At 30.0% G+C, this 15932-nt stretch overlaps 1 protein-coding gene across 1 annotated transcript in view; it reads right to left on the bottom strand.

The window, feature by feature from the left end:
- LOC129964147 (serine/threonine-protein kinase Nek1-like) overlaps positions 1-12248 on the bottom strand; it is a 54816-nt gene extending 42568 nt beyond the window's left edge. Inside the window, exon 1 of the mRNA XM_056078855.1 lies at positions 12051-12248. The gene's annotated coding sequence lies outside the window, so the exon portion shown is untranslated. The remainder of the gene's footprint in view (positions 1-12050) is intronic.
- Between the last annotated feature and the right edge of the window lie 3684 nt (positions 12249-15932).

Here is a 15932-nt window from a genome sequence, read left to right as displayed (position 1 = left end):
GAAGATACTGAGGGGAGAGCATTAACACTGCTTGCTCTTTGTGCATTTATGTAGTTTTGGAGTGAAAATATTTTTTAGATTTGGTGGGTAATACTGCCAATCAGTTTCATGAAAAGATTTTAAAGTTAGGTTAATAATAGTAGACTGCTTAATTTAATATCCCAAAGAGTTTCAACTCAAAAGCGGAAACAAGAAATGAAACTCATAAAAATAGCAGAATTTGTTTTTCATTTATAAAATAAATGTAATATGAGGACAGTGTATTCATTTATTTGATATAAAAATGAACACTTAAAATTTGCATTTTAAATCTCAGGTGGTTTAAAATATTTATTTATATTTTTACATAATTGAAATCTCGCATTTCGTTTCAGAAATGGAAGAGTCAGTGACTTAGAAATCGATAATCGTAAGACAAAGATCATAATACAAAGTGGTGTCTATTATATGAGGTTTCTTGTAATAAAACGTTTACAAGCTGTGATTACTTGATTGTTATGCATTTCGCATCAGCCCCTGAGTGATATGATGGATAAGTACACACGTCTTGTTGACATGCTGTTAAATTAATTTAGCGGAAACAGATCTGCGATAAGATTAGAAAATTATTCTGGTTTGAAATAATTTCTAGGTAAATTTAATTTCAACTTAATGTTTGATACGAAACAAGCAGAAAGGTGTTCGTTTATGAACTATTGGAATACATTTAATACTTTAGAATTGTTCCAAATTCCGAACTATTTCCTTCGGTTTGAACAAGGAATTCTTAAACTACGAATTCTGACCCTTCATAATAGAAAATACAATAACTTTGGAAATTTTGTTTAAGACCAATGCGCATTTCTGGTAGTGAAGAATAATTTGAAAATTTTTTGATTAATATATTTTATTTATCAAATAACTACTATGTAATGATTATATGACTAATATTGACATGTAATGATTATATAACTAATATTGACGTAAAAAAAAAAAATGTGCAGTTTTTCCAAACATTTTATGAACGCGATAAATCAAATTCTTTGAACTAGATAGAAGTTGATTCTTTGAACTTTACACAAAATTATTAATTTTGAAATTTTGCCCATTAAGTATCCTCAGAAAAAATACAGTTTTTTTTAATCTTTTCCAGAATATTAATCATTATTTAACAGCATAATTTAATTAGAGTTCGAGTGGCCCTACGAACCACATCACCTGTTGTTGAATTTTAAAAAAATTGATTTCAAATATTCTATAATATTTGTAATAATGAAATATAAATTAAAAATTAATGAGCATAAAATAATCGGAAAAAAATTACTGCTTAGTAAATGTATGTTTTAAACAGGCTTTTATTAAATCTACTCTTGTAGTACCTCTTTTTTCCCTTGAGAAGAGAGCGCCCCCTTGTGGCATTTTGTAGAATACAATCAGTTGGATGGCAGACCTGCATCCTGAGGTCGACGTTTTCCCAATGCGCAACCCTTGCGCTAACACCGAATGCTTTCTGCTGGAAACGGTGGAATCCCTCCACCATACTGTTTTCTTTAACCTAATTTTCTACGTGTATGTAGTGGATAAGTGTTTGTGAATTTTATAGTGCAACTGTATTTGTGGAAATTAAAATATTGTATTTAAAACCGGGCAGTTCTTTAGAAAACCACAACACGCCACTATACTCTCAAATTAAAGGGAAACTTTTATTCTTAAATAAGACAAGATAAAAGATTGAAGCTTTTGAGATGGGTCTGCTATATGTGATAGCAAAGTGTGAATGATCGTAGATTATATAATTATATTTATATTTATCGTAATGTCAATTTAAATTAATGATACATTTACAAGAATGTTACGTAAAATTGTTTACATTATTTAGAAGAAAATATCCGTGATTAGACAAGGAAAGAAAGCTTCTTTGCGGGAAGGACTGAAAACTGAATGAAAGACTGAATTTTTTTCCAAAAAAAAAAAAAAAAAAGAGTAGTTTTAAAATGACTGAAAATTAAAATAAGAATAATAAATGTAATTAAGTTGCTTTTTAATGCCCCAAATGTCTGGTAAAAGATTTTTTACCATGAATTTACTAGGAAAGCACTACATTTGTGTTTCTGCGTAGATTTCAAATGTTTCCAAAGTTCTGTTGTATACTTGTTGATCTAATACCTTAATGAATTTTATCCTAAAAATCTAAAACTGAAGTGACGAATCAGAAAGGAAATGTGTAACAAATAAATAAATAAAAGGAAAAATAGAGATTTTATTCTGCAACCAATTTTTGAATTCCATATTATTTTAAATTAATCAAAAATATTGTTTTGTAATATACAGAATTTAAATTTTCTTTTTCTTGCTTAAGTTAACAAAAAACAAATGAGAAACGATAATGACTTCTTTTTGCAGAAGCTTTTCTTCAGATAATAATACAAATTTAAAAGGGAAAAAAACTGACTCTTGAAGATCTTGTTGCAAAAAACACTTTTAAATAATTTATCGAAACTTTTTCGATAATCTTTTAACGAATTTAAATTTACATAATATATTAATATAATTTCTATTTGGTGGCTACGTATTACTGAAATGGTCGACGGAAATTTTCATAATCTGGTGCAGGATAAATTTATATACATTTTCATTCGATTTGACTTACTACCTGTTCTTAAAAATGGAGTTTGGTTGCTACAATAGAGCTGCTCCCACCTTGCCAAAGTATCCGGAAAAAAAATGAATAATGAAACCATCTACAATACATACGCCCACTATTTATGAAGGGGTAAGACCTGGCATCGGTATAGAAACAACTCATCCCTATATTATTATTATACTCAACGGGGAAGCGAGAACCTTCTTATTTATATGACAACGTTTCATCCCCATATCTGAGGTATCCCCTAGTAGAATAAAGGAATTGATAATCGACGTTATGCATTAATTATGCGCGTTTGGTGACAATACAATTAAACTTTTAAAAATGAAATAAATCGATTAACTAATATTTATCAGTTAATGGATTTATTTCAATTGAAAATCCGTGTTAACTCTGTGCGCTGAATCTCATCTAGCTAGCTCTCTTTGCTTTGTAGCGATCGTGTTAAATTATATTCGAAAAGCCGAACATACAAATTTCTTTTGAATAGATATTATTCAAAATTTGATTACAAGTAGGGTGTAAAGACCACATATCAAAATTTCATCGGCCAATCAAAGTGATTTTTAATTATCTTTGTTACTGACAGACACACATTTTTTTTTAAATGTGTTTTCCGAACTCAGGGAGATCTAAAACGTGGCGATTTGACAGAAACTCGAGATCGAAGTTTTTCACGTTTAGAGTACTTTCTCGATACTTTGTATATGAGGAAGTAAAAATACCATAATTCTAATGGATAATTATGAATAATTATCGAATATCATTCATCTAAAGATAATTAATATCCTAACTGATGATTCAGATATTAATGACTTTTGGTGTAACATTCTGTAGGTGTCTCTGACTTGACACGCAGTCTCAAACCGCAGTGCAGGATTTGGCTCGTTAGCATGCATTTTAACACTTCATAATTATTATACGCAAATCCTTAAATGCGCGCATATCTATGATAGATAAAAATTAGTCTGATTTCTGTATAATTTATTATAAATAATAACATGTCGAGGTCTTTGTTTTCATATGCTTACATACAACTACAGATATATTCTTCCGGATTCTTTTTTAATATTTTTTAATAATTTTTTTGGTTTAATTTTTATTTGATTTTGTTTTTCCTATTAACTTGATTCTAATACTTTTGTATATATATATATATATATATATATATATATATCTTCTTTATTTTTTTATTTGTCTATGAAAATATGGATTATGTGCAATATGGTCTTCATAGTTTCATCAGTGATGCATTTCTAAATTTCAACTTATAAGTATCAACGCATTTTATTCATTGTATTTTACGATTTTGCGTTATTTCACTGTGTCCGTGAACTTTCTGAGCGAAATCGATTTACTTTGATGTAACGACTGTGATTATTGCCTATTATTAACGGTAATGATTATGATGAGGTGTGCTCTTGTAAAAAGTATTTGCTATTATGTATAATGTCAAAGCACTTTATAGAATCTTTTTTAAAGATGATGAAAAAGAGTAAAAACATAACAATACATAGTAGTAATGTTAGATCTCTCTCCCTCCATATATATATATATAATTTTTGACTAATTTATAATCGAGGCATTTGTTAGCAAAATAAAACTGAAGGACTAGATAAAAAAGTTAATTTGTTCAAATAATCTGTTGCGAAATTTAAATCTTGTGTAATTATTAATTCATTGGAATTTGCAAAAAAATTAGTGAATAATTTTTTAGCCTTTTCATATAGTTAATTATTAAATACTAGTGCAATAAGTTAATAAATACCATCGAAAACCAAAGGATCGTGTTTATAATAAATTAAGTGGATAAAAATGCAGAAAGTAGAAAAATTGCAAAGCGAAAACAAAGTTTCCAATTAAGGAAGCTAATCTTTCATGCTGTGAAAGTGATGCATTGTTTTTAAAGAGTGAAGGCATGTTTTCCTCGTATCTTCCTATTTAAGAAAGGACTCGTTCAGCTTCCCTGTAGTAATTCGAGGCCTACTCGAGAATAACATTAAAATAGTGTCCAGTGTTATATAAGTTTCAGATTGTTACAAGCACTAATGCCATTTTAACTCTAATGGAATGCTCTCGTTAAAAGAATTTTTTATGGATTTCTTTCTGTATGATTTTGTTTAAGTAATCAATACACCTAAAATGAGTTCCCCAATTTACTACAAATGATAATACAATACATCTAGAATATCGGAACTTTTATTCTTTAACAATTAGTGTATATTTTCAAAATCTGAAAATTCTAATTTTCCTATTGTCTTGCTTAGTTTAGTTTAGTTATATTAACGTCCCGTTTTAAAACAACACTCCTATTGTCCCACATTGAAAGGCCAAGACTATTATTTCCTAGTCTGCTGGTCACTTTCGACCTTTCACAAAATCCAAAAGCTGAGAATCCTGAGTCAACTCGAAATGTCGCTTCGAGTCAACACCAAAACGCTGGCCAGCGTCATGGGTTTAAGATCCAATTATAACCGTCCAGCTACAATGGAACGAATTCTCACGTTAAAACAATGTGAAATTTATAATCGCCGACCACTTTCTCCTTTGCCTTCTAATAAAAGACTTACCAATCCCCCTTCCTCTCTCCTTCACCCGCGTTTGCATTTCTCGGCCGATTCTCTTCTCGATATTTCAGAGGAAAACAACCCCCCCTTAACGTGTGCCTTAAGGATTAGGCAAACATTAGATTAACGGGAGCGCACCAAATGGAGCGACGAAAAGAGCACGAGAATAACAAATCATGTTAGTCCATGTCTTCTGTACCGTAATACGAACCGATTACGTAAGGAGGGATTAATCAAGTTAGAACACCGGGCGGAACCACCTTTCCCCAAACAAAGTGCAGTCTTCGGTGCCAAGAATTAATCATTCGCAGTCCGCTGCTACAATTGGAAAGTGATTTCGAAGAGATTAAAGAGGCCCGTGGACTTCCAATCCTGGTCATTAGAAATTAACACAAACCCGTCGTACTAATAGTTGGACGCCGTTTCTCAGCGGGTCCCCACCCCTTTTACCCTTAATACTTTCATTCCTTCGGATGGCAACAGCTGGTCGCCCTTCCACGAAAAGGGGAAGGGGGTCTAGGGTGGGGTTCAGTTGAGCAAGCAGTCTGTAGCAGTGGTGGTAGTACACAGAGGGCGCAAAGAGCCATTTTGTATTTTCTTTTGTAATGAACTTCATCACCAGTGGACGCGGAAAATATGATTACGCGTTTATGAAATTGTCGAGCCTTATTATGGGGAAGGGGGAGAGAGAGTTCTGTAAAGTAGGTGGACAATAACTTCGTTATTATTATTAGAGACTTCGTCTAATGAACGGTTCCTTAGAATGTCTTTCTCTCCCGGGGAGTGGAATTCTTACTACAGGAGGTGCCTCTTTTAATACGAAATGCAGTCCATAAATGCATTAGGGGTGATTTTCAGCCTTCTATTCGATTATATTTATATGCACTACCTATTAGAAGGGCCGCCGCCCGGAATTTTATTGTCCCCGCATTAGTGGCCGTAATCAAACTGTAGTAAAACAAGAAGTTCTCTTTCGCTTTCGTTGGAGGGGGAAAAAAAAGTCAAAACGAGCGGCAACTAAATCAACACTTAATGCGAAGGAATCTTGTGTTAAGTAAAACAGGTTCGCATTATGAATAAATAAATTATTGCTTATTGTATTTTTTTTCTTTCTTCTAAAAGGGTTTTAACTTGGAATATATTATTGGAGAACGTTCTTTTATTTTTCCAAAAAATATTTATCGTTGTTAATAAATTAGAAACAACCTTGAGCTAGAAGTTGTCATATTAAGCGAGAGAATTAAATATCTTACAATTAACATAACTATAATTAACATGGATATATATATTTTTTTAGAAAAAGATTGAATAAAAAAGAAAGATCATTGATTTATGATTGATTTTGCATTCAAATTGGCAATAATTTATATTTGAAGGCTGAATATTTCACTATCATTTCATTTTTAAGCTTTTATAGCAGTATTTTATAGACAATATTTACAACTCTGATCTTTACATTCAGATGGTATTATCAATTTTGGACAAAAAATATTGCACATAAAAATACTTCCTTATTACATAAGATGCAAAGCGCTGATGATGATAAAAAGTTTTTAAATGATTCTTCTATTCATAATTATAAATTTTTAGGCATATGATAAATTCTTTTTATATAATACAATTAAAAGAAATTATATATTTTCTTGCAAAATATTCTAATTCTTGAATTGGACTGTACATTACAAGAAATCAATACAAATCATCAAAATAAAAGGGAAAATATTTGGAAAATTTTAGAAAAACTAATTATGTTATTCAAAAGATGTAAATTGCTGAAGAAAGAAAGAAAAGCGTCATAAGATTGTCGAACGTTTTGAAAAATGCTATAGTATTTGAATCCAACGTGGAAGGAGAACGTCATTCCCTGTTATATATCATATTTTCTGATCTCTAGGTCACAATTCCATAAAAGATTCGCCATGTGAGAAGATAGATGCAGTTTCTCTTAGAGTATTATTCCTTGATTATTAATGCTTTGAAATCTCTCTGGCAGCGATCGGCTTATGAGGTTTCTTCCATCCTGCATCGGGTAGTCAGAAATTTCGTTGAAATTATGAAATTATTGATATTAATGCTATATTCCATGCAATTTCGTGGACTTTGTAGTTATATGTTGATTTAAATTAAGTTAATTAATATACAGCATTGATTTAACTGTTTTACATTATTACATCTTTATATATATATATATATATAATAGTTTAATTCGTTCTAAAAATATTTAAACTTTTTGCGAATGCTGCATTTGAACAGAATCATTCATTAGTTAGTTTAGTTATTTTAATGCCATTTGGAAACAATATGTTTATAGTATTCGGTGACGAATTTCACAATTTTGAAACTTTATCAGATGACGTGGCCAATACTTGAGCCAGAAATTCCTCTTCCTCAAATTTTCATGCTAGAATTAACCTTCGACAGATACATCTGATTCCTACACCTAGAGTACATACATTTAGCCGAATCAAGTCTCGGGCCCATGAGTCTCAGAGCTCGAAGTAATGAAACTTCCACATGACTAAAGAGGGTCCATCCAATTTTGAGAGATTAATCCACAGCATAGCTTCAAAATGATATGTTAATCGTACCAATCAAAATCTTCTATATGATATAGATTAACCCCATAAGTAGTCAGTATAATCCCACGAATCTATATCACCTCGTAATCAGGTTTCACAGCTTATTTTTTAAAAAACTATTGTTTATTTTTCACCCAAATAAGAACGAAAAGACGCCTAAGATATTTAAGCGTGTTCAAATGTTTTCTTGCCTTTTACATTGCAACTTTAACTTAAATACAGATTCAAATAACTAAAAAATTATTAGTTTTATGACTGCATTTGGATTTTATTTCTGTATGGGAAAGTTAAGATCTCTATGCGTTAAGATACTTTAAGGATATTGTATTCATAACCTGCAACGGATCATTTTTAACTCTTCTTCTATTTTCAGATTGATATAGCGCTTGCCTTCTTTTCAGAATACAAATTAGATTTAATTTTTCACTTTTTGTAAATTTCTAATGTCTGGTGTACATATTTTATCAGATCATGACATTTCCGTTTATATGCAAATGCGGATTAGCAATTACTAATTAACGGAGTGCCCGTTTATTCGGATCACGATTCTGACGACCGGGCGCAATAAATTCGTAAGCTTTGTTATTTGACAGCCATGAAATATTTCTTTACAGAATGCTTCGAAATAGAGCTGTACTTGAAACCTGTCATCCCCCCCTCTCTCCCTAACAACAGAACTGTAGAAATTCTTGCACTTCCCCTCTGTCTGGAGGTCCAAAACTCTGCCATAAAAAAACAAAATTTTATGTCGGCTTCAAATATTAATTTATGACAAAGCTACCTAACTTTACTCATACAACACCATTTTGACAATCAAATTATTCTTCATTTTTATTTATTTATTTATTTATTTTTTTTTTGCTACAAATAAAACCTTTTTCCGTATTCCTAAACGTGGGCGTAATTGTGAAACGTAAATAAATAAATAACGCATCGATTAATGATAAGTTTTAAAAATAATAATTAAAGATATTTATGTGCAAAATGTTAGTGAAATATTTCAAACCAATTTTCTGCATTAATATTGCTTAGCAATATTTAGGAAAAACATTTGCTATTAAGGTTTTTAAAAACACAATTCATAATGGAAAAATTTATCCGTGTGACAAATTCTTAAGATCTATAGTTTGATCTTTTCGAAAAGTTTATAAAGCCGCGTTAATCTCTCGGGGGAGAGATTATATCTCCAGACCTTACTTCTCTTGACAAGGGGGAGGGAGAGAGCTAAGATCGAAGCCCGATTCCACCAAGAATGTGGGGCGGATACATGTTAAATCTGACATTGAAGATTAAGTATCTACCTGTTGGTGTGGTATGGAAGTCTGTATGGAGGAGAATTGCCATTTCAGGTGTCTTGTCATTTGACTACTATTCCGAATCATGTGATTCGTCTAAAATTAGTTTCCGTGTAAATTCAAAGGAAATATTAACAAAACTAAAATAAATAAACAATGTCTTTTTTTATTGTTTGAGAAGTATCACGTTATGTGAAAATATTAATAATTATTCTGTATAAGGCCGTTTTAGATTCTTTAATTAATTAATTGATTGATTTAATATTTTTAATTAAAATTACTTGCTTATCAACTTTTTTATTTTATGAAGGGAAAACTTTTAGGAGAGAAATTGTAACAACATTTTCTTATATTTTAGATAATTAATTTTAATTAGAAAATAAAAAGTTCAAAATTATTTTTTAAAACTTATTCTTTATTGTTATTTTCAAACTTATTTTAAGAAATTTGCTTACACATTTCTAAAGATTTATGGAAAACATTGAATAATAAAATTTTGTACAGAGTAGGATAAATAAATGCTTTATCTTCTTTTCCCTGCTTTGATAAGTTGTCACGGTAAAATGACTATATTTCCATTGTTTATAGATTTTTTTTTTTTTGTAATTTTAAAAGTGATTAATAATTAAAGTACATAAAATGAGATTTGAACCTCTAATTCGAAATATCCTGGCGCGATGTTTGCTGTTTTCTTCTCTATTCTGTTTTTAAAATTTACTTTTAATTATACAGCAAATGCAACGTGTGCATAAAAAAAATCTATTTAATTCTGCAGAAATCGGCGTGATTATAAATTCAGTAAATGAAACAATGCAAAGCTTAATTTTAAAACATCCTCAAAAAATATTTTGAAAAAATTATCAAAATTGAAGAAAGAAATTGCCGGAATAAAATTGGTATCACTGAAGTTTTATTTTTTAAATTTTAACGAGTGAAATTGACTTTTGTACAACAATATGGTCCGAAGTAATTGAAAGAAGATTTTAAAAGTTTGATTAATTAAAGTTCTAAAAAGCATTTTTCACTACAATCCAAAAATAATTACATACCAAATTTGGTTGCTCTACATTCATCCTGAATGGGTTTTTTTCATCATGCCTTTCGCATCGTTCAAGCCAAAATTTACTAATAGTATGTCAGCTTATAAGCATTAATATATTTTTAAAAAATTCTTATTTGACCATTGATTGGAAGTTAATTGCGAATGTAAAATTAATGTAAGCTATCCAAATTTTATTTTACTCAATATTTCAAGAAAAGGATCATATTTTCATGTGCGTTTTCTTAAATAAGAAGATTAACAAAGTAGGCGAAAAGAGAAAGAAAAAAAGGGGAAGGGGTGATTTTTTTTTCTTTTTCTTTTCGCTTATACTTGAAAGACCAACGATTTAAAAGGCCAATTTCGTAACACAGTAGATTTTATTATTTAACCACATAATTTTAGTGAGCGGTCGCTTATTAAGAAAGTTGCACGAAACAGTCCAGTTTCCCGCCGTAACCGTGGCCTAGGGTGTGGCCTAATGGGCGGAGCATCAGTAAATGATGATTACTCCAACCAAGCTTTCATCGGGCAGGTAAGACAAGTGTGACGTCATCAAATGGGCGCACCTACAATCATCGAGTGAACTTTTTTTAGGAACGAATACGTATGCGAGTTTTAGTATTCGTATTCAAATGAGAAACTGATTACTAATATCTAATGATAATAGGGGTCTCGTATATATATTAATTTTATTATTTATAGGCAGACAATCATTCTTTCGGACATTGCTTTAATTCTTTTATGAAGAAACCTACTTTATATAAAAATTTTATTGACAGGATATTATTATTATGAAACTGCTTAAAGTATTGTCAACGTATTGATCATATTCAACAAGACATTCATATTAAATATTCATCCAATTTTTACTACATATATGAGCTTCTTAAAGCACTATTAATTCGTACTCTGTGTATGTAATTATGCCATGGAAAAAGAATTAGATGGGCATGTCGTAGAAAGGCTGAATATGTTTTTGCACTGTGTCATAAGAATGTTTCTTGTACGAGAGTTGAATTTACAACAAGGACAAGGAAAAGTGGAAAATAAAATCACGACAAATATATTTTAACCAGGACTTTCTGAGTTTTTAGATACTGAGACTCACTCTTTAGAAACCGATTCTATTAAGACTCATTTTGCTAGATACAGAATTCTTTCACAGACGAAAAGCAGAAGTTTCACAGGCTAAAAAGGAACTTTTGTGAATGAGGGGGGAAAATCCATTTATTATTAAATAAAATTTTTATAAATGTGTTTTCTAATATGTGGTTTGATGAAAATTTTAACCTACATTAAAATTTTGAAAAGACACATATACATTTTATATCTTGTCGCGATCCATCAAAAATTAAATCTTGATCTAAAATTTGGGCACCTTTAACCTTAAAGAAATAATAGACGATTCCATACTACAACGGCTGGTGTACTTGATTTCTCGTGTAACCTTTTATATTCTAATGGTATTTAATGATTATAACAATATTGTATATAGGCGAAATTTATATAATTATTATTTTGACTGTAAACTCGATTGGCATTTTGACATTGTTATTGCTTATTTTTTTTAACTTTAATTTGCGATGTTTTGATGCAATTAGTGCAATGAAAGAAAATAGCTGTTACTTTTTAAATTTTGAGATCTTATTTAAAATCCAAAATCTGAAAAATATTTCATTAACAACTTTCTATACAAAGCCATGTCTGTCTCTTACATTGAATTACACCGATATTTATCACAAATCTATAATTAATAAAATTGTTTTAATAATTATTAAGGTAATTCAGTAATAACAACAAAATTCTCTGAAAAATTTAAATGTCTTCATGATTTTATATAGATGGCAATGCAATAAATAACCCAAATAGAATGCATCATCTAATAAGAAGGTTAATTAAATTCGTAGATCAAGAAAATAATTTTAAAAAATCAAAACAAACCTGAATAAAACTTGCTTTTTAATTTTAGAAGTCCCAATTTTGATTCTTTGTTGCTAAATCAATCTCATTTCACTATTGTGAGTTATTCCGATTATCGATATCTTTCAAATGAATGCAAGGTTATTAACTGTACGTAGCAGTCATTGCCTTCAAGAATTCTCCCCAGCATATGGCAAGCCTGAATCCAGATCTGAAAAACCTTACATTTTATTCACACCTTTTGCACTTTTTCTTTAAACTCACTCGTTATAGCGATTAAACATCTGTGACTGAGAGTCCTAAATGCTCTAGGTCATTGCTACAACTGTAACTTTTTCTGGGAATATAAATCCGGTACTCGAAATTTCAAGGTTATACTCACTAACCTCGTGTCGCCCACCCCGCACAATGCAGTTTCCATTCGGTCAAAGCACCCTCCAGGAAACTGTAATGCTAATTATTCCAAATGTCACTAGTTTTAGACATCCCTTTGCGACTCAAGGATGCATCTAAATATTTTTTTCGTCTCCCACTTATCTATTCAAATCGGCTTCGTAAGGGATGTTTTTTTCGGCAACCCGGTCGCACTTGAAGCACGCATATTTCACAACTACAAAATTTTCACCGAACAAATAGAAAGTCTTAGTTTGTTGAAGAGTTATCGCACCATCTGGTAGACGTTCGGCCCAGTGCACACGTCCTATGAATAAAACATAGATACATAGAAAAAGAAAGGAAAAAAAACGGAATTTATTCCCTATTTTTTTTCATCGGGTTCGAAAACGATTGAAACAACCCGCATGGAACAGAACACTCACAAAAAAATACAGCACGAACATTTCACTTCGATGAAAGGCAAGCCCTTTTTTTTCCATACTTGTTGAAGTCTCTTTTACTATAGAACTGGTTGTAAAAAAACTCGCTGATTTTTTTTTTATGTGAAATAGTAAAAATTTCAATTTTTTTCGGTTGTTGGTTCGCGATCAATGGTTGTATCTTCTACCTCAGTGATCGCATTGACATGAACCGTAGCGCCTCGTCGGTTCTTGTCAGTCACTAGACATCTGGGTGAGGGGGACCCAGGGGCCCTTTTATGCATGAAAAAAAGCGGGCAGCTATCCCCTGAACTCCCCCATCAGAAAGGTAAGATTCGATTGATCTCACAAGCACATTCACTCTACCTCTCAATACCAATTCATTCTCTGCTTAAACGAATTTCTTGATTTGAGTGAGAAGTCCTTCAATGCAATTCCAGCCTTGATCTTGCTGCTTTAATATTATTCACGTCCAGTCGTTAGAACTCATTACGTAGAGTTGGGGAAAATATTGCTACACTTTTAAAAAGTCATTAAAATGAACAAAAGAGGAAGATACAGTTTTTTTTTAATTCAATAATTATAACTTTTGCAGTATATTCCTTTTTTTTAAAAGTGAAGTGAATATTAAAATGCACTGCTCATTGATGTCATTTTCGAATCATTCTTAACCAGTTAACTGTTTTTGATGAGTATACTCCTCATGGAAAAAGTACATTTTGCTTTATGACGAGTTTATTCAGGAATAATAAGTAATGACAATTTGCAGTTTGAATTATAATTTTAATAAAAACATATTCGTAAATTTCAAGACGTTTAAAATATTTTGAGGCCAAATCGAAATCAAAGAAACAGATAAAAGATTATTATGCGTTGTACCATGCTTTGCTCTATACTATTCTCTAACAGCAAATTAAAATAATAAATTAATTTTTTATATTTTTCTTTTATATGAAAAAAAATTATGTTAGTTAAGTAAATAAATAAATGTTATTATTGAAAAAAAAAGTCATTTCATTACCACATAATTTTTTATTACAAAAACTCTGTGTTTGACGAGTATACTCGCCCTCGCTAAATTTTTGCGATACAATTTAGATAAACATTTTCCAAAGAGGTCGAAATAGTTAAATGGTTAAGTATATTCGTTCTGTTTTTATATATATTTTTATATATTTTAAGTAGTGTATATATATATTATTGAAGTGAATACTGAATGGCATTAGATATCATTGATGTTGCTAATTTTGGATCAATGCGATTTTTTAACAGAAAATGGTGTAAGTTGTATGAGATTTATCCATTTCAAATTTATAGGACACGTACAGCAACAATTTTGGGGCACATGCAATCGAAATGAGAGTTAAGACCACCAATTAACAATTGCCATTATAATAGTCTAATGTTTTAGAGAACTTGGTGACATGAAACTGACATGAAATTATCTTACATACGATTAAAAATTCCTATAGTTAAATCATAGTGAAACTTTTTTTTATACTTCTTTATTGCAAATCAAAGAAACCATAAATCGCATTTTTGTTTTTTTAAATACATTTTTAAAAATTATAATGATATATTTCAGACATTGCATGCATTTGACGAATATGTAATTTAAAAATGATTTTCGGATAATTATATTTTTTATAATGTGAAGAGACTTAATGGATACCATTCTTAACGAAGCCATTAATTTTGTTATTTATTTTGAATTAATAATTCATGTCACTTAACGATAGCAAGTAAGAACAATTTTTTTGTATATTGTTTAGTTTTTCTATCGCTTCAAAAATCATTTCCATTATATTATATTCCATTAACATTATTATATTATTCTAATTATATTTGTTTTATTTCTATCAGGAAAAACTAGAATTGTCATAAAATTTTCTTTGAATTATGTTCAGATACCAATATATATATATATATATATATATATATATATATATATATATATATATATATATATATATATATATATATATATATATATATATATATATATATATATATATATATATATATATATATATATATATATATATATATATATATATATGTTTGTTTATACATTTTTTGTTTGAAGCCAACAAAAAAATTAGAACTAATTTAAACTTTTTGCAGAAATTCCAGGAAATATTTTTTTCTGATTCATTTCGAATATTTTTATAGCAGAAGCCCTATTTATATCCAATATTTTAAAATATAATCCATTTTTAAAGAAATAAAGTATTTTGTTTCATTACAACTGACATAAATTATTTGTGTTGAATAATTTACGAAAATGCGTATACAGCGTTCAGTTGAAAAAAAAAATCAATGAAACTTTTTACTACTTTTTTAGAAAGAACATAATTAAATCACTTTTGCTTATTTATAATTATTTAAATAATTTCTTTAGGTAAAATATCGAAATCTTTCCTCTTAAGAAACTACTTTCAACATTTAAAACTACATTTTAAAGCTTTGTATAAAGAAATTCTTCAAATTTGTTTGATTTTTATTTCTTCGAAAAGGGCATAAAAGAGTATTTTTTTCTAAATCTTTCGTTATTTTTCAAACATTTTCTTTGAAAATATTATTAAAATTCGAATTCTACTTAATAATTAATAGAATTCTAAATAATAATACTAATAAACATATACACTTTTTTTAAAAAATTTTTGATGTTTTTTTTTATTATTATTTTCCCACGTTCCACAAAATTGCCTCCCTTTTACACACCAAAATAGCAACATTCCGGTTCCTATTCACCTGCTAAACAGTGCCCCCCTCCAAAATATTTGCAACATTGTAAACACAGATGAAAACAGAACCCAGAGTCGGTCTGCACTTCTGATAAAAACGCAACCCCGCTAAGGCTCCGAATTCAGCGCCACCCACTTAGTCCTATAACAAAAGAAGCCCTAGAGTTATCTGTTGGGTTCTCTTCAGCTTAAGTCAAGTGTACTCTGTTGTACCAGTACTGTCCAAAACTTTCATACGGTCCACAGGTTTCAGATGGGTGGTCGGGCCCGCTATCTTCCCCAATTTTCTAAAGATCGATGAAACTCTACGATTGCATTTACTGCCTGGGTAGCACTGCGGC

The sequence above is a fragment of the Argiope bruennichi genome, chromosome 3 (assembly GCF_947563725.1).
Source record: "Argiope bruennichi chromosome 3, qqArgBrue1.1, whole genome shotgun sequence".
Taxonomy (NCBI): domain Eukaryota; kingdom Metazoa; phylum Arthropoda; class Arachnida; order Araneae; family Araneidae; genus Argiope; species Argiope bruennichi.
Note: the sequence above shows the minus strand (reverse complement) of the source record. Positions and strands in the feature narration are given on the sequence as shown.